This window comes from Anas acuta, chromosome 30 (genome assembly GCF_963932015.1).
Source record: "Anas acuta chromosome 30, bAnaAcu1.1, whole genome shotgun sequence".
NCBI classification, from domain to species: domain Eukaryota; kingdom Metazoa; phylum Chordata; class Aves; order Anseriformes; family Anatidae; genus Anas; species Anas acuta.
In genome coordinates, this window is record NC_089008.1 from 1,063,710 (window position 1) to 1,083,489 (window position 19,780).

The following is a 19,780-nucleotide window of genomic DNA, read 5'->3' on the forward strand; positions in this document are numbered from 1 at the left end:
CTTTGGAGAAGGTAATGTTTTTGAATCTAACTATTTGTGGATTTTCACAGGAATTTCCTCTTAATATCATTTCTCGCAGCACTTTCTTCCTAAAAAATACAATGCAGGAAGTATTTCTAGTTGCCTTAGAAACAAAGTTGAATTTTCTTTAGGAAGGAGTGAAGGCAGAAAGAAGGAAAGAAGATGTTACATTTGGTGGAGGAGGACCAGGTTAGGGAGCACTTTAAAGAAACGTGGCATACAAAAGTCCATGGAGCTTGATGGATTGGATCTTCAAGTTCTGAGGGATCTGGCTGATGTCACTGAGAAACCACTCTCCATTATCTTTGAAAGGCAACTGGGAGAGGCTCCTGAAGTCTGAAAGAGAGCAAATGTTACCCCTAAATTCAAGAAGGGCAATAGGAAGAAGACCTGGGTGACTATGGTCCAAGCAGCCTCACTGCAGTCCCTGGAAAGCTGATGGAGAAAACACTCCTGGAAACCATTTCCAAACACATAGAAGACAAGAATGTGCTTATGAACAGTCAGCATGGATTTCCGAAGCACAGATCACGCTTTACTACCCTGTTAAACTCCTATGAAGAGGTGACCAGCTTGTTGGATGATGGGGAAAGATGATGTTTTATACCTACATTTTAGTGGGATTTTGACACTGCCTCCCATTAATGTGCTTGTAGACAAGCTGACAAAGTATATGTTAGATCAGTGGACAGTGAGGCAGAATACTCTGTGAAGGGGAAACAGTTTGAACAGCCAGGCTGTGCTAGAGTTACATGGCAGAGTAATAGGGGGGATGACCTCAGCGTGGGGCAGGTTTATCCTAAACGACTACAGCCATTGGACAGGACCCACGCTGGAGGAGGGGAAAAGTATGAGCAGGAAGGAACAACAGACAACCGTTAAGGACTGATTGCAGTTCCTCATTCCCCATATGCTTGTGCCAAGTGGTGGGGAGAGGGACTGGAAATAATACAGTGAAGCTGAACCTGGGCAAAGAAGAGGTGGAGGAAGTGTATTGTTTCAATTATGTCTTTGTTTCTCACCACCCAAACCTATTTTAATTTTCAATAAATTGAATTTTCACCAAGGTGAATCAGAAAAATGAAGCACAAAGTCCTGCCCTTGGGGAAGAACTGTATAAGACACAAGGACATGCTGGGAACATCCAGCTGGAAAAGCAGCTTGGCAGAAGAAAAGGACCTGGGGGTCTTTGTGGACAGCGAGATGGCCAACAGACAGCAATGTGCCCTTGCTGCATAGAAAGCAAGGGAGATAAAAGATGAAAGGTAAAAAAAAAAAAAAAAAAAAAAAAAAAAAGGATAACAGCTGCAGAAAGATTCCAGACTGACCTACGGAAACCTTTTGCTCAGTAAGGGTCATTAACATATTAAAAACCACACCCATCAAAATACTAATATATGTTAATGTGGGATTTGGTGCCCTCTCTACCCACCCCCCACACACACACCGCCTGTGTCCTCTGTAATGGGCAAACTCAGAAGAGGTAAGTTTTGTGAGATGAAATAGCCAATTAAAACTAGCCAAAGAGATAATCTCACAAGTTTGCTGTGTAAAAATAATGTTGATTCAAGCCAGAGATGTCCTTGCTTTGTGAAAGATTGCCAAACAGCTGACTCTGAAGTTACATAATTAATTATTTGCGCTAATAATGCAGGAAAGTGGAAGCTAGCAATGACAAGGACCAGCAGGAGGAAGAGTCTTCCCCTAAAGCCTGAGGTGTTCTTGCAGAATCATTTTACCCCCTGCAGATGGAAAAGGAACAAAAGACCCATTGCAGGGGTGTGGAGCTGGGTAAGGCAGCCTGATTTGCTGACCCTATCTGCTTTGAGTAAGTCTGCTGCTTACCAGGGGCTCACATCACCAAGAAACAGACAAGCCTCATAATCCTAAGGACTATTACCTGCTGCTGCTCTTCCCTGTGGGCACCAGAGTAGTTGGAGCAGTCTGGGGATTGTCAAGAGAGTTTACAGAGCCCTGGGAGCAGCAGAAAAGACTCAGTAGCACAGGTAGCATTTTCATCAGTCCTCCAGATCAAGGGGAAAGGTTTTGAAAGGGTCAGTCAAATCCAAAAAATCAACAGAAGTATGCAGGACTGGTGCTACAGACAGAGCTACTTAGAGAGTAGGACTTGCTTTGAGGAACCTGGTCTGATGGGGACTGATGGGGTCCACCTGTCAGATAAGGGGAAGAACATTTCTGGTGATAGGCTTGCCAATCTGTTGAAGAGGGCTTTAAACTAGAGTTTCCAGGGGAGGAGAACCTCTGTCTATCATACTCCTCCCAACTTGAAGACAGTGTTAGAAATGGATGTCCAGAGTCTGGAGAAGGGTCATGGATCAGCAAGAGGGCACCTGAAAAGCAGCACAAAGGAATTCCAGCCATTACAGCTACTTCAGTTAGTAAGGCAGCTTCATCACGGACCCGATTTAAATGTCTCTGTGCTAGCTCACCTAGCACAGGGAACAAACAGAATTACAGATGCAGGGCTATGACCTCATTGATACTATAAAGACATAGTGGGTGGCTTCCAAGACTGGATTGATGGAATCAAAGGATACAGGCACTTTAGGAGGACAGACAGGGGAGATGGCAATGCCCTCTATGTTAATGAGCAGCTGGAGTGCATGGAGCTCTGCCTGGGGACAGATGAGGAGCTGACAGAAAGCTTAGCTTTATTTTCCTGGTGATAGAGGAGCCAATGAAGAGAGGTGTTGCGCTGGATCTCATTCTCACCAGCAAGGAGAGGCTGGTGGGGTGTGTGAAGCTCAAGAGCAGCCTTGGCTGCAGTGACCATGAAATGGTACCATTTAGGATCCAGAGGGCAGTGAGGAGGGAACACAACAAGCTTGCTACCCTGGATTTCGGGAGTGCAGACTTTGCCCTCTTCAGGGGTCTGGCTGGTAGAGTGTCATAGGACAAATCCCTGGAGGGAAGAGGGACCCAAGAAAGTTGCTTAATGTTCAAGGATCACTTCCCCCAAGCTCAGGAGCAATGCATCCCAGCAAAGAGGAAGTCAGGCAAAAACACCAGGAGGCCTGCATGGGTGCACAAGTAGAAGCAAAGACAAATAAACTGGGAGGGATACAGCAACATTGTCTGAGCAGCCAGGCATCAGGTTAGGAAAGCCAAAGCATTCATAGAATTAAAGTTGTCCAGGGACTTAAACTGCTACAAGAAGGGTTCTATAGATACATCAGTGACAAAAGGAAGACTAGGGAATTCGTGGGCCCTGTCTGGAAGGAAATGGGAGACCTGGTCACCTGGGATATGCAGAGGGCTGAGGTACTTAATTACTATTTTGCCTCAGTCCTCACTGACAAGAGTTCAAGACATGTGTCCTGGGCCCCAAAAGGCAAAGGCAGGGATTGTTTGAAAAAAGAACTGCCCAGTGTAGGAGAAGATCAGGTTTGAGACCATCTAAAGAACCTGAACCTGCACAAGTCCATGGGACCTGATGAGATGCATCTACGGATCCTCAGGGAACTGGCAGAGAACTGTTTGAGATGTTGTGGCAGTGCAGTGAAGTTCTCATTGACTGGAAGAGTGGAAATATAACCCTCATTTTAGAAAAGGTAAAAAAGGAAGACCTGGGGAACTGCAGGCCCCTCAGTCTCACCTCTGTGCCTGGCAAGATGATGAAGCAGATAATCCTGGAAACTGTGCTGAGGCACATGGGAAATAAGGAGGTGATTGGTGACAGCCCACATGGCTCCACTAAGGGCAGATTGTGCCTGACAAATCTGGTGGCCTTCTACCATAGGGTTACAGCATTGGTGGATGGGGGAAGAGCAACTGCAAAGCATCTTACACTGTTCTTCATTATATCCTTGTCTCTAATTTGTAGTGACATGGATTCAATCGAAACCTAGAAGAGGTTTCAACTTTATGTAATGGCCTCAGTGAAAGTCTTTGGCAAATGTTGGACTGCAAATACTTTCATCTTTCTGAGACTGTCTCAGTGAAAGCTCTTAGCAGGGCTCTGAACCAGGCAAATACTGGACTCTGAAAAGTGTCCTTTTAATGTGACACCCCTCATCCCATCAAAATGAAACCAAAAAGGTGTAAACAGAGGAAACCAAATAAAAAAAAACAGATGATATATGAACAAGAGATATAACATATTTATTATTTACTATCTATACATATTATAACATATTTACATATAATTTACATCTTATTGTAATTGTTATTGTTATTGTTATATTACATATGTTGTGATATATTTACATATAATATATTCTTAAGGTTTCGCGCAATATTTCCATGTTCCATGACACCTTCCCATTTAATCCCATGCTTTTTGTCCATTCTCTTGGTAGATTTCTTCTACAGACCATTAATTTCACCCTTTTATCTCATCACATCTCTAAAACAGCTGGACATTATGTGTCAAACGTGAAGCTCCAATAAAGCATTGTGGTTTCTTTTAAAACAAGTTGCATGCATGTTGTGGTAAACAGCTCAGCATCGAAAAACTCACACTCTACAAGCAGTATTTAGGAATTTGAAAGGCAAGAGTTAGAAAATTCATGGGCTAAGATAAACAAACAAACAAACAAAACAATACAATAGAAAACGTAGTGCTGTAACATGCAATTTTTCATTACCACCTGACTGATGCCCAGTTATATTGCACTTTCAGGAGCTTGGAGAAATTGTCAAACAGTATTTGCATGTAAAAGAGAAATGCATAAATCTAAGAGCTTAAATAGGGGAACCCTAACTCCTTTTTCAACTGCACTAGTAATAGTGGATAATCCCTCTTTGGTGAGGCAGCTACTGGCCAGGGCATTGCTATCTCCATCCAGTTATCACAAGTGCTCATGATTGCATGGATGAGTAGTAAAAACACGTTGATATGGAAAAACAAACAAACAACAACCAACCGAACAAAAAAAAATAAATCACCCAACAATGTCACAGATCATGAAATGACAGAGGCCTCTACAACAGCAGAAGGCAATAATCCTCTAATAATCCCACTCATTTAAATGGATTAACTGAATAATCCAACATTTCTGATGTTCTTTTATAATTAAAACTTTGATTTTCTTCATACCCATTCTTCTTAAAACATTCAGAAAAAAAAAAAAAATGATTTTTTTTCTTTGTCCTGTACTTACCATCGTGCATTTTTCTGTGATTCCTTATGCATGCCTTGGAATTCAAATATATCCTTGACATATGCTCCACCAAAATGTAGTCATTACAGGCTTCTCATGTTCTCTTAGTTGAGAACAAATAACATTAAAAGATATTTTGCTTCAAACTTCACTTTTTTTTTTTTCTCTACTTTTAGACACAGCATCTTTGTCTCATTATTTACTCTTTTTTTTTTTTTTTTTCTTCTTTCCAGGTTTTTCTGTTTTGTTCCACAGTACTGCTCTCTGGATTTGATAATAACTGATGTCCTAAGATATTGTTGTCTCTCCTCTAGTCCACTCTGACAAATTGAAGAGAACCTTGCCTCTACAAGCTATTTGATTCAAATTATCCTTCTACAGTGTCTCCAAAGGGACAGGGATTAAGACTGGGCAGATAACAGGTGTGACTACCCCTTCTTCTCCTTTAGGTAAGAATGGGTAAAATATTTCTGCAGGTTGCTTTCCAAGGCTTATAGGGATTTTCACTATGATATTTTTCTGCCCTGCTTCATAAAATTTGACTTGTGCTTCCTCCAAGTCCAGAAGCACGCCAATCACTGAGCAACTCATACTCTTCTTCTCAATCTTGCTGTTTCCTTTGCTAGAGAATAACTCTCCCTGGGATCTGTGCAGAGCCCAGAAGTCCTCACCAGCATTTGTCCCTTCCTCCTCTTGCCTCTCTTTCTCCCTCACCACCCCCAGCACCCAGTCCTGCTGCTGGTCCACCTCCACCTCCCAGTAGTGTTTCCCAGCTGCAAACCCTTCCTTCCCCACGAGGACAGGGACTGTGGAGGGACTGCTCAGGCCAGCAGGCTCAGATGAGGTGTCCTCAACTTTTGGAGCCCCTGGCACTGGGAGCTCTAGGACTCGGCAGTCAGGATTCACATCAATGAACACTGGAGGAGAAAAGAAGAAGAATCCAGTGAGCAGAACCACTCAGGGACCTGTCTCTATAGGGGACTACGGGCTGAAATCTTTGAGGGTCTGAGCAGTCCTGGTGTGATTCAACAAAGAATTGAAACATTCCCCAAAACAGGGCATGCAACAGTCACTGAGGAACCAACAGGCACCTTTCAAGCTCTCACAGCCATATACTCTCTCGGGGTGTAAGTCCAGGTGACTCTTTCTCTTCACTCACTTCATAATAAATTTGTCTCTCTTTTCCATGTTACCGTCCATCTCCTCTGGAATGGTGCCTACACCCTCTCCTTAGATACTTCTTAGCAACTGCTTTTCTCAGTCTTCCAAATTGCCCATCCCAGTATCATTTCCTTTTGAACCAACCCAGGTGATGGCATGTTCCTGTGACTCCAGTTCAGCCTACCAGTTTCTAAAGTCATGGCATTGTCATTTCAGGGTAACTTGGACAGATGGAAAAACACTTTTCACACCCTTTTTTCCTGTTGAATTACCTGCATGGCTCCGGGCTTCCCAGAAATCTGCAGAAAGGTAAGAGACAGTAGGGTTGTAACATCCTATTAGGCAGTTAGATACTTATATTGGGTTTACATAGAAAGGTTTTGGTAGTGGGGGACTGCAGGGATGGCTTCTATGAGAACAGTCCAGAAGCTGCCCCATGTTAGATAAGAGACGGTTTCAGGGAGCTCCAAAAGGCCAGTGCCAAGCCAATAAGCAATGTTTTTAGCACCTCTGTGAGAGCGTATCACTCTGTGAGACTGAGACACCAGGATCAGTGCAGCAGGAGGGCAGGAAGTGCTCCAGGCATGCAGCAGAAATTCCCCTGCAGCCTGTGGAGAGGCCCCTGGTGGAGCAGGCTGTTCCCCTGCAGCCCATGGGTCCCACATGGAGCAGATCACACTGCAGCCCATGGAGGAGACCATGGTGGAGCAGGTGGCAGTGGCCTGGAGGAGGCTGTGGCCTACAGAAAGTCCCCGCAGGAGCAGGCCCTGGGCCAGAGCTGCAGCCTGTGGAGAGGAGCCCATACAGGAGCAGGGGACCTGGAGGGGAGCTGCTGCCCATGGGTGACCCGTGTTAGAGCAGATCTTGAAGAGCTGCTGCCTGTGGGAAGGCCATGTAGGATCAGTTTGGGAAGGATGGCATCCTGTGGGAGGGACCCCACATTGGAGCAGAGGAGAGAAAGAGACCATGAAGGAGTGGGGGATACAAAATGTCATGGACTACTGTAACACTCATTCTTCACTCCTCTGCACTGTTCAGGGGAAGAGGTAGAAGGGGATGGAATGGGGGAAGGTGTTCTTAGGTTTTGTTTGTTTGTTTCTCACTGCTCTAGCCTCTTAGTAATAGGTATTAAAATTAATTAATCCCCCTATGCTGTGTCTGTTTTGCCTGTTGCAATAACTGTTGTGCAATCAAACCTTGAGCCCTTTTCATTGTATTTTCTCTCCCTTTCACTTTGGTGAGGGGGAGTGAGAGAGCAGTTGTGGTGGAGAGCAGTTGTGTGTTTGTCTGCGCTGCTGGGTGAAGCCACCACAATACTTCTCAAACTAAAATACTGAGAAGACTACTCATGTACAATTCATCTTTGATTCTCCATCAGTTTTGCCTTTTCTTCTCTTCACTCACAAATTCTTCTGGTTATTAGCAGTTTTTAATGACTTACCCAGCTCAGCTTTCAGTTGACCTGGAAGGGAAAGATATTCCTGTCATTACATTTTTTTTCTTCTTCCCTTTTCACAAAAGTTTTACTAAATAGGACAACACCAAAATACAGAAAGGGAAAAAATTCTGAAACCTGGTGAGAAACATTTTTATTCATGTTATTTCAATACCAGTGTCAGTGGTCTAAGGTGAAGAACACAGAGTTTATCCTCCAGATTCCATCAGCTCTACATTTACACACTAGACCTGGGATAAAGCTTGGCCTGTCCTTTAGCAGAGAAGCTGGGAGCCAGCTGAGGGACAGCCTAGATGGGATCATTTCAGGGAAATTCTGATTTTATCTTTGTGTTTCAGTGTGCTCTCAGGAAAGTCCATTTCTCTACTATGTGTTTGACCCTGGATGTAGCTGTGTGTCCTAATGGCTCTTATAATAACACTATCTGACTTTTTTAGAAGGAAAAAAAAATGTCTGGCTTTTCCCTAGAAGGGTTCCTCTACTTTGTGATGAGCTGTCAGTTTGTTTTGTGGACATCCTGGACATAACTGAACCTAAATTCAGCTCCCTACAGTTACAGGCCCAGGATTTTCTTACATTCCTGGAACATAATCTTCCAAATGGAGAAGGTCAAAAGTATAGCAGAATACTCTGCCTCCTGCCTAAAAGCCTGGTTGTGGGAATCCTTCACGAAGAATGATTTGTTTAGGTTGTTTGTTTGCTGCTTCACCAGAAGACATTGGAACTGATCTCTCTTGCTCTCTAGAAAAAGGATTAGCCCCACAGCAGTGAAGATGACTCCAGCTGCTTGTGCTTTATAAACCTTCTAGAGCACATTCAAGTAGAGGGCTGTTTTAGATGACTGGGAGGAAATGTGGTGCATTTTCTCTAGGATAAAACCCATTAGTTATCTGTGTTAGTTATAGCTTTGTTGTGAAGTTGGGCAACGAAATCTTGTGAGCAAGAAAGTGAGGCCTAGTCTAGACACAGTGTAAAGAAGCAGAAGAGGAACCCAGGGGGGATATTTTTTAATGGAAGGGACAGAATGTCATAGGTGGATGTTTCACCTTATTTTTTCAGTTTCACATTCAGGGATGGCATAGACACACTCAGCTGAAGACCTGGATTATTGTTTCTAAGCTTGACAGGAACATAACATTTATGTAAGAAGTTTTGTCTTACCAAAGCGGTCTTTGAGTTTTGATTTTGCTAAAAGAGAAGAGCATAAATGACTGATGTAAAAATTCAAGGAAACAACAGCAAATATTTGTAAGAAAGATAGTAGAATTATATCCCCAGCTGTTCATTCTGGGAACAGCGCATATAATTACATGGGAGACTTCTGTCATTAAACTTAGAATCATAGAACCACTGAAAGGTTTTAGTTAGAAAAGATCTGAAAGATCATCTAACTACAACCCCCCTGCCATGGACAGGGACACCTCCCAGTAGAACAGGTTACTCAAAGCCGCATCCAACCCAGTCTTAAACACTTCCAGGGATGGGGAACCCACAACTTCTCTGGGCAACCTCTTCCAGTGCCTAACCACCCTCACAGGAAATAATTTCTTCCTAACATCTAATCTAAACCCACCCGCTTTTAGTTTAAAACCATTAATTCTTGTCCTGTCACTACATTCCCTGATAAAAAAGTCATACAAGTAATTAGTTGTTTTTTTTTTTTTTTTTTTTTTTTTTTCCTTCTAACATGAGAAGAGGGGAAGAATAGAATAAGAAAGCTGAACAGAAATTTGTAGTTGTTTTCAGGTGAAACCATAGGGAAGAGAAATAACCTTAGAGGGAGGTAAGTGGACCATGAGCAGGGTAATAGCACTGGTACAACAGTTGCTGCACATAGAGGCAGAGGTAAATATCATCCATCCTTTTCTCATGTAAGCACCTCTGAAAATATTTCTGAGAAGCTATTCAGACTAAAACCAAGCTAACTATATAAAGCAGCTTATTTCATTGTGGCTTGACTGCATCCATTCTCAATGATTTTTTTTTTTAAGAAAATTAGATTTACCTCTACGATTTGTGGCTTTCTCTTGTTCTAAACAGTTCAGCACATAGAATGAAAGAAATAAAAGAAATGGAGTAGTTATTGGATGACAGCTGGAAGTTAAATGTTACCAAGAGAACTTTTGTACTTTATATATATGGACTTTCCATAAGTCTTCACTTTAAACATGTATCACTTCTGTGAAAAACACACTTTCTTTTCAAATATTTTACATGTTAGCACACAACATTTATCTTCTTTTAAAAATAAATAAATAAATTAATTAATTAAAAAAAAAGTATAGTAAATGTGTCAGATTGTGTCTGGAGATTTTCACATGAAAATAATTCTTTTAGTTGAGTCTTGTGTCTAATTTTAAATGTGTAAGCACATTAAAGAATACTATCAAGACCAATAATCAGACCAAAATCAACCAACAAAAAAAGAAACAGAAACACCCCCAAACAGGCATGTCTTCAATACATAGGTTTTATACGCAATGAACAACAGCAACAACAAAAACATCTTACCTAACATTGACTTCAGTTGTTCATTTTCTAGAAAAGACAGTACACAGATATCAGTGTAATCTCTGTGATAGAGTTGCTGAATGAGCTCAAAAATGTAAATACACAAACTGTAAAACCATATAGTATAGGTATCCTTGAAGCTTGGCTGCTTTCATTGCACTGTTAACTGCTTTAAGTAGGTGTAAGGCCAACAATATAACCCATGAATGTATCACTAAATTTCAACCTTATTTTATTTCGATAACTTATTTTTTTAAACAGGGTGGAAACAAGACATGTTTGTGCTGCTGGTAGATATCTTCCTTCAAAACCTGTTTAGATTATGCCTTAATTGACCAATTTAAGAGGGGTATTCAGATGCATAGACACCTAGAACATTTGAGATGGCCTGGGGTACCCCAAGTGGCATGTAGGTGTCACTCTAAAAGGGCTCTGGTCTCTTATAGGTGAATCCATGCTCCCAGTGGATATCCATTGAAACATTGAAACTGGATATAGCATGGAAAAGGGCTACTATTCCACAATTACTGTTTTGAAAATCAACGTGCATTCGAATATTGTTTCCCTGAATTTATGTTTTTCAGACTTCTGAACAGCCTAACATAATTTCAAAAGCAAAGAGGTTTTACCTTCTTCCATCTTTGTCTTCGTTTTTACTGAAAAACAAAAGAAATTGGATCATAATGGTAGTTATTCATGTAAGCTTCACTTACCCTACAACAGTGAAATTCATGTGTGAACAGAAATAATTGAGGTTCAAACTTGAATTTAATTTAACCTAATAAATTTCCCAAGGCTTCTTGTTCTTCCAGAGAACTTTTTTTTTTTTTTTTTTTTTTTTTTTTTTTCAGCCTTGCTTCATTTCTAATGGAGTTCAACAACAAATAAGATAACAAGATAACATCTTGAGACACTTGGTCCTCCCTAGGTATCGTTTGTCACAACTGATGCCCAACTAAGGTTCATAGACTGGGAATACATATTTTCTGATCAATGGATATTTTCTGATCAGTGGATCAATGGATATCTCTAGCCTTAATTGTCAGTTATGTCAGGGAGCAGTCAGCGACCACAAGTACCTCAGGATAAAATTGTTCATTCAATCCTTTTGTTAGAATAGACCCTGGTATGTTTATGGCATGAGTCTATTAGTTCTCTCCCAAACAATAAGCATTTTTTTTCTGTGTGACAGCGTGATCCTGGGGCTATTACTAACAGGTAGTTTGACTGTGGATACTCAAGTATATTTTTAAGTACAGATATAGCTCATGAGCACCAACTAGACATAGTTAAAGACAACTTGCTTCTTGCATGTGAAGTCTTCTGGAAGGCCTTGGTTTGGATCCTTGAATTGCTGTTAGTTTGGAGTTTCGTTATTATTATTATTTTTTTCTCCTTTAAAGATGTGGAGGAATGATTATGATCCCTTAATTAACTCTTGAATGATTAAACAGGGATCTTCGATATGATTGAGAGGGCAGGGAATGCCAGTCAGCTCCTTTGAAGCAGACTGTTTACAAAGCACAGATGAAAAAGCTCGTGCAGGGTATTATTGCAGTGTGGTATGAAAGTAAGTGGAAAGCTATAAAACACTTGTCTATAACTAAGATTTCTAATTAGTCCCTTAATATTTATTCTAGTTAAGTTCTAATAACACATACACTCTACAAAGTATCGTAACTGTCATAATTGTCATCTTTATTTCTTACCTGATTTAATTGTTTTCTTGTGGTTACCTGGTTAACAAAACAAACAAATAAACAAAATTCCACTATTTCTGTAGAGTAATACTGAGGGTAAACCGTTCCCTGTTTTGTGTTTCATGTCATTGGTTACTCTCTGGATTTATGTCTCCAATTACAGAAAGGGGCCTACAAGTAGTTTAGCTCACAGAGGTACACTTGTCAGACCTAAGGACATTCAATTTGCATTCCTCCTTGTGTAGCCCATGTGCTTTCCCACACCTTTTTTGTTCCATTTCCTGAATACAGTCATTAAATAAGTACTGGTGATTTTGATTGTGTGCTTTTATTACAATCATAGATTTAAATATGAGCTGTTGTGATATTTCTATACTTTGACTGATAAAACATAGGAAGAAATACTTACTTCTCAGCTTACAAAATACAGTGGAGATTAGGACCGTGATAAAACATAAAATTACCAGGTGGACAATCAGCCACTTTGAAATGGAGGGAAAGAAAATCTCTGTAAAAATGACCAAAACGAGTTGTATTGTATTAATGAGTAAAATATAAAGATAATTGTAACTCAGGTTGTAGCCAATACATCTGAGGAGATGATGAATTTGTATTTTGATTGAATTTTCCTGGTAATGTTGCTAAAGAACAACATTCAGGAAGAATCAAATTCAAATTCAAACTCTCCCTCAGAAGTAAATTGGGGATATTCTTTCTGTGGGTACCAGATTTGAAAGTATGAAGGAGATGTTTGAGATAGGTAGATAAGTTTGCACAGTTCATGAAAGACAAGAAAAACAAGAAAGACAAGGAAAATAGCTGTACTGTCTCCCATTTTCTATTTTTACTTTTATTTATTTTTATTTTTATTTTTATTTTTCCATGGGTGTGTTGCACTTCATAATAAACTGAGTATAAAGCAGGTGATGGAAAGAAGGAAGAAACCATCACCCCTGGGCAATAGAGACACACTCACTCTGAATATATTTGAGAAATCAGTATCTGACACATCCTGCAAACTAAGATGAATAAGTCCGGAAGAATAACATTTAAGACAGTTCTCTATTATGTTGATTCCTACTGTCTCATTACAGGTATCTCCACATTCAGTGTTATATTATTTCTTAATGCCATCGTATAAGGGAGTTTACTCACTTCTTCAAGAGCACTATGCTTCTCTCTAGTTCCCTTTCCAGCCTACACATTGGCTTTTGGGTTGGTGAAGTTCTTTTGGGGGTCAAACCCTATCTTGACACTACCTGATACCTGTCTATATACCCAGGAAAAAGAGGTGTATTAAGTGCTACAGAGTGCAGGGAAGCATGACATTATATCCACCCTATAATGATTACATAGTAATGTACATGTTTAAAACAGCAAAGATAAACACATAGAATAAAAATATCTATGAGGTATTGAAACTATCATATTAATTCTTCTGACTATATATTTTTATTATTTATTTTATTTTAGCTATGGGCTAACATGAAACCCACATGTGCACACCTTGTTAAATTGCCAGGTAACATATTTCTGGATAATGAAATCCTGTGGAACATTCAGCTGTAGCTAAGGAAATATGTCCTTTTCAAATGTGCATACAGATGGATTTTTAATTGATTTTAATTCAGCTCTAGTAGTTGACTGCCCTAAATCTGAAGAAGGGAACATAGAAAGTATCTAGGCCCTTCTTTGAAGAAGAAAATGATTTATTGGATACGATTGATAGTTGTGTAGTAAACTAGAAATAAAGGTGTAGGAAGACTACAGCTCTCATGAACTTTTTCCAGTACTCATTCTGGGACTACATTTTCGGGCTAGCTCACAACATAAAAACAGGACCTATATCAGTTTGTCTATCTTTTTATCTTACAAACAGGTGACTATTGTGCTCACTCACCTGAAATCAGAATTCTGGACTCACTCGTTGTCTTTAGCAGATTATTGACTATCCTGCAGGAGACTTCCATGTCAGATCCGAGCTTTAGGTTCATGGAAGTTATGACTCTGTAAAGGCTGAAGGCATCATCATGATCTTTGTGGTCGATTGTTCCTTCCGCACCTGTCCTTGGCCATCCAGCCAAATCACCTCAGGTTTAGGAAACCATCCATCTGCATGACAGGTGAGTCCAATGCTCTGTTTCATGTAACTTCTCAGGAAATGGAAGGCACACTACCTTTAGCTAAGGAAAAAACATAAGTATTCTCTATTTCAAACACTACTGAGAATGGGAAATTGTCTGTTTTATAAGGACATCACTCGTATTCACACTTACATATGGGTATATATAAATATATATTTGTATGGAAGCACATGGAAAGACTTTTCTGAATTTGAACTTTGACAGAAACTTGGGCCCTGAAGTTACTTGCTTCATGGTTAACAATTCAGTAACTTTCATATTAAGAATAAGGACTGACTTAATGGAGATTATGGTAGACAGGGCTAGCTAGGGACTGCTATTCCTGAATGATGTTACCTGTGGGATGTATTAGAGGATTAGGCTAGTTATTTCAAATAAATTTCTACTGACATAGCACTAATGAAGTCCGCAGTGAATAATAAATAAATAAATAAGTCATAAAATTTATAATCAGAAACTCAGATGACTAACGTGTAGTGTTACTTAGATGTTAAACTTTTGTTTCATCTCAAATTAGCTAAGAAGACATCTGAAAAATTTGGCTGCAATGTGAAATGTCACTACAGCTATTTAGCAGAAATTAGCTTCTGTGTAACGAGAAGAAATGTGTCCAATTCGAAGCAAACCACATTAACAGAAGCTACCAGTGAAGATGTTGTCTATTAATGTACTGAAATGGAAAATACGAGCAGTGAAGACTTACCCACTAATTTGTTTTCCTGCTGTGTACAAACAGCAAGGGAAGCAGTGAGATATTGGGATGGAACCAATTGATTATACTGACCATAGAGAGAGCCTGGACAATAAGATCATAAATGGTCAATTGCATGGTAGAAACTTAATTGTATCTGGATAACTGCAGAGTTCCCTGAACCCCAGGCTTCCATTGAGTTTGAAGGGAGGTTGTACTCCCAAGTCACATACAGATGCAAGTGTTTGGCTACCTGAATGCAGGTATCTCAAGCTGGAGCTAAATCTTAACTCAAATAATCTGATGTACCTATTAATTGAGAGAAAGTTAACTCAAATAAAACACATTCTTACATGAGGAGAGTTTATCCGTCAAATTATATTAAAATTATATTTTCCTCAGTCAGTGATGGATATATATGTCTCTGTTCAGTGTTTCATCTTTGAATAAAATGAGAGAGAATTGCCACTGACCTGCTACTTTCAGTTCAATTAACACATCATGGTACTCATCGTTGAAAGAGACCACGCAAGTATATGATCCCTTGTCAGAACTCCTGATGTTCTTCAAGAGCAGAGACATGTTTCCTGCCCCAAATTCACTATGAAAGAATTCTGTTCTGCCTTGATATCTCTCGTCTTGCTTTTCCTTTTGAGTTTTTCCATCATATGTGCTCACAGGTATTTTTTGAGACTGTTCATTAAATATCCACTGGACAGAGAATATCTCAGGAAAGTTCTCTGCTACCACATAGCAAGGCAGAACCACTCCTTCTCCGATGACTCCAATGACTGAACTATTAGGAGGATAGCTAATAAATTGATCTGTGTAGAGATAAAATAACAGTTGTTTTGTTTGCCCATATCACATTTTACATGGCAGTACAACAGACAATGACAGACAATTGCATCAGATAATATGGCAGAGAACTTAGATGAATAATGTTCATATCATCTGAGGCTCATGGAGTTTCAGTACATTGAACATGAACTTAAGTTCATGGCCATTAAGTGATGGCTATTGAGAAGTCATGGAAAAAAGGTGAAAACTGAAAAAAAAGAAGACTGTAAAAAGTCTCATACAGGATGCAGGATCTATCTAAAAGAAATACAAAAGTGTGATTTATTTGCCCAGACTATGGCACTTTCTATAAACTGAAGTGTCATAGGGTGTCTAACACATTCACATGGTGCTACGGTGCTGGCAGATGTGACTTGCAACAGATCTTCACTCATGTGAAGCAGTAGCTAGAGGAGAGACAAAGTGAAAGACAAAGGGAGTTAGATTAAGGTCCAGAACTGGGCACTTAAAAACAGACACCCAGCCTTCCTAATCATCAACAGAACCAAAAGTGAAGCTTCCATCTTTGAATAAACTGAGATCTGCAACTGACCTGACTTCCAGTCAGTTATTTAATTGACTACATTCTTACCATAGTCAGGGGACTAGTCAATACTCTCTTCCATCCGTCCTACAGTAGACAGTGAATCTGTTCATTGGCTGTGATAGAGTTTTTAACACCCATACCTGATGCCCTCGTGTACCCTAGATACAGGACTGGTAGATGTGACTCAGGGTACATGTTGAGTCTGGGATTTTTTGGAGCATCAAAAAGCAAGAATAGAACTCTGCACTGTCTAAAATACCAGTATATTCCATTACATGGACAATAAATTGCGTCCTAGATGCTGAGCTTGCATGCCAACACCTACTTGTTGAGAACTAAGCATAAGCAGATAAATCTATGAACTAAACTGAAAATCTTGGGCATAATTTATTTGGCTACACCTGGTTGTCTAGAACTGAATTACCCTGGAACATCCCACCTGGTATCCATTCACCTGTTTTGAGGGTTATAAGTCTCCTTCTGCCTGATCTTGTCTTCCAGCCTACACAGAGGTCTCAGACCTTAAGGTCTCAACCTTAACACAAACCAGACTGTACCAGGGTCATACTTGTGTATTTTAAGTCTCTGATGTCATCCAACTTAAAAGGAAATAGAAGATGCAGACTTATTATTTTTTACTTTTACAGTTATGTGAACTGAGGAAAAAATTAAGCTGTTTGATTAAATATATTTGAAGTTGAACTATTTTTACCTGTAATTAGGCATGATACATGTTGAAAAGTCAGTATGTGAATAGCTGTCAACCACTGAAGGGTGGAACCCATCATCATGCTGGTTTCCTAATCATCAACAGGACCAAAACTAAAGCTTCCAGATGAAACTCCTGTGTGACTCCTTTGCTCTCTTCACATGTTCAATGCAAAATAACAAGCATAAATGCACATGTAACACTATAGGAAAATACATGAATAAAGATTCAGACAATGCACTGGATGATGTTAAAGGCAAAGAAGATTGCAAGGCATCTTTGCTTTAGACATCTCCCTATTAAATTTAACTACCTACACTAAATGGTGCAAAAGAAATATACTTCTTGCCTGCTCTCTTCAGTTGTCCATACTTACCTTTGTCTTCCAGAAACTCTGTTGCCTTCACCAGCATATTTTTTTTCTTCCTTTCAGTTAGGTGTTAAAAGTATTTCATTTTGTCTTTTGATACTAGCAAACTGCTCTTTTTTTATTCTTTCTTTCTTAATGAAAAACAAAACAGAACAAAATAAAACTACCCCTGTGGATAAATTCCTAGGGAAAAAAAATGTTACTATACTAATCTCCCTGTTGAATTCCATCAGCATTTTAAAAAGAAACTTGTGATTTAATACGTGTCTTTTTCCAGCTTCCTCCAAAGGTCTTGATTTTCTAAGTCACCACTGAACAAATCCGTACTCAGCATGATTACAGCATACTACATCAGACAGGTTCATTCCTGTCAGTGCAACCTGTTAAATCCACAGCAGTTAATTCAAGTATCATTGTAGACGCAGGGGATTTTTCTTTATGGATTTAGTGAAAATATAATCTCTTACCTGAATAGTAAGAACCTTAAGACTTCTGTAGGGGGGTTGGTTGTGGTGCACCTTTGTCCTCATATCTTTATTACCACTGAAACTTGTGATTGCATTTTCAACATCCAATAGGGCTAGAGGGGCTTGACCAGCCTGATTGGGGAAAAGGTTAATGTCAAAATTCATGCTGAAGCACCAAAATAGCTTCATTCTTCCCAATTGATCTCTATCCTGCTAAGTGAAACAAGATGGGGATATTCCTCCTTGCGCTTCTGTGCAAATTGGTTCTCTTAGCAACCATCGTTTAAAATAAGACTTAGAAGTATGTAATGAACAAGTTAGTACATCATGTTTTCCCTTCCCTTCCCTTCCCTTCCCTTCCCTTCCCTTCCCTTCCCTTCCCTTCCCTTCCCTTCCCTTCCCTTCCCTTCCCTTCCCTTCCCTTCCCTTCCCTTCCCTTCCCTTCCCTTCCCTTCCCTTCCCTTCCCTTCCCTTCCCTTCCCTTCCCTTCCCTTCCCTTCCCTTCCCTTCCCTTCCCTTCCCTTCCCTTCCCTTCCCTTCCCTTCCCTTCCCTTCCCTTCATTTTCACCACATGCTTAAGTATTGCCCTCTGTTTGCAGACATATCTGGATCTTGGTAGTATTATGATACTATGATTCTATCAGTTTTATCTCACACAGGTCTTCTTGTGTCCTGTTCAAGATCAGGAAACAATTTAACAATTTCAGTTGAAATTTCCTCCCGTTTTTATACTTCAGCTTTCCTGACTGGTGGTCATCCTGTCAACAAGCGTTCTCAGGACAAGACTGCTTTTTCTCTTTCCATATCCAGATTGTATAGAAGATTCCTGAAAAACTTATGCCCTAGAACTGCTATGTGTGGCAGTAGAATAGAAAGTTTTTGTTTTGTTTTGTTTTGTTTTGCTTTGGGGGGAAGCTTCTTTCCATATTTCCTGTTTTCCATCATGGAAATACAAGAACTACTGTTGACTGAAAATGTCATCCAAATAGCTTATTAACTTTACTCCAGGTTTTATTATTGTTATTTTATATTATATATATTATTATTATTTATTTATTTATTTAAACAAAAACATGACTGGAAAACAAGTTTATGAGGGCAAAGTGTGCCAATCTCCTTCATCCTTCTCATTTTTGAAGCTAGAAACACAATTGTTTCTAACCAAATTTGATTAAGCAGTGTAGTTTCCCAAAGATACAAAGTTTCTGTAAGGTCTGTGAAAAAAGAGTTGCTTATTTCTCAAAAGAAAGACATAGATTTGTACTATACCAATGGAATTAATTTAAGTATGATTCAGATTTAAGTATGATTCAGAATAGATTCTGAATGTAGCCATACTTAACTAAGCTATGCAGTAACTGCATAGCTGAAGTTCTTTTGTTAGCTGAAATGCTTACTGGGGAAATTAAATTAAATTTATTAAAAGAACGCCCCAGGAACCTCCTCGGGCACATTTTATAAAAGGTGCAGGAACATCATCATCACTCAGGTTGGATTTCACTCAGTACTACTGGACCCACTTTCAAGCACCCTCCAAGAAAACTAAAGAAAAACATATTTTTATCTTTATACCAGGGCATGAAACACCGCTGAATTTGTAGTAAATCCTACAGTAACTTAGGAAGGGAGACTTTTGAAGAAGCATAAGTGATGCTTAAAAACATCTTTCCAGAGGCAAAGCTGGAGAAACCACAAAGGAACTTGCTTGAAAATGAACCTCCTGAATGATGGAGCCCAGGATGACCATAAAGAGCAGGTATATTGGGCTTATGTGCCAACACTATGGTAGCAAATGGCATCTGCAACAATACTCAAGAAGCTGCCCCATGTTAGAGAAGATCCAGTTCCTAATGACTCCAAAAGGCCCAGAGCCAAGCCAAACACTTAACACTTGTTTTGTCTCTGTGACAGGATATTTAAGAAAAGGAAATAACTGCTGTGCCACAGCAAATGGGAGAGGAATGAGAAAATGTGTGAACGAAAAAAGCCCTGCAGACTCCAAGGTCAGTGAAGAAAGAGGGCAGGAGATGCTCCAGACGC

General features: G+C 39.8%; 1 long non-coding RNA gene and 1 pseudogene across 1 annotated transcript; one reads left to right on the forward strand and one right to left on the reverse strand.

Annotated features, from left to right (window-relative positions):
* The first annotated feature begins 10 nt into the window (after window positions 1–10).
* On the forward strand, window positions 11–4,961 carry LOC137846141 (uncharacterized). The gene is made up of 2 exons (XR_011090406.1): window positions 11–585; window positions 1,089–4,961. It is a non-coding gene; the product is annotated as an uncharacterized lncRNA (long non-coding RNA).
* Window positions 4,962–5,227: 266 nt separating this feature from the next.
* On the reverse strand, window positions 5,228–17,832 carry LOC137846110 (butyrophilin subfamily 3 member A2-like; annotated as a pseudogene).
* Window positions 17,833–19,780: the final 1,948 nt, after the last annotated feature.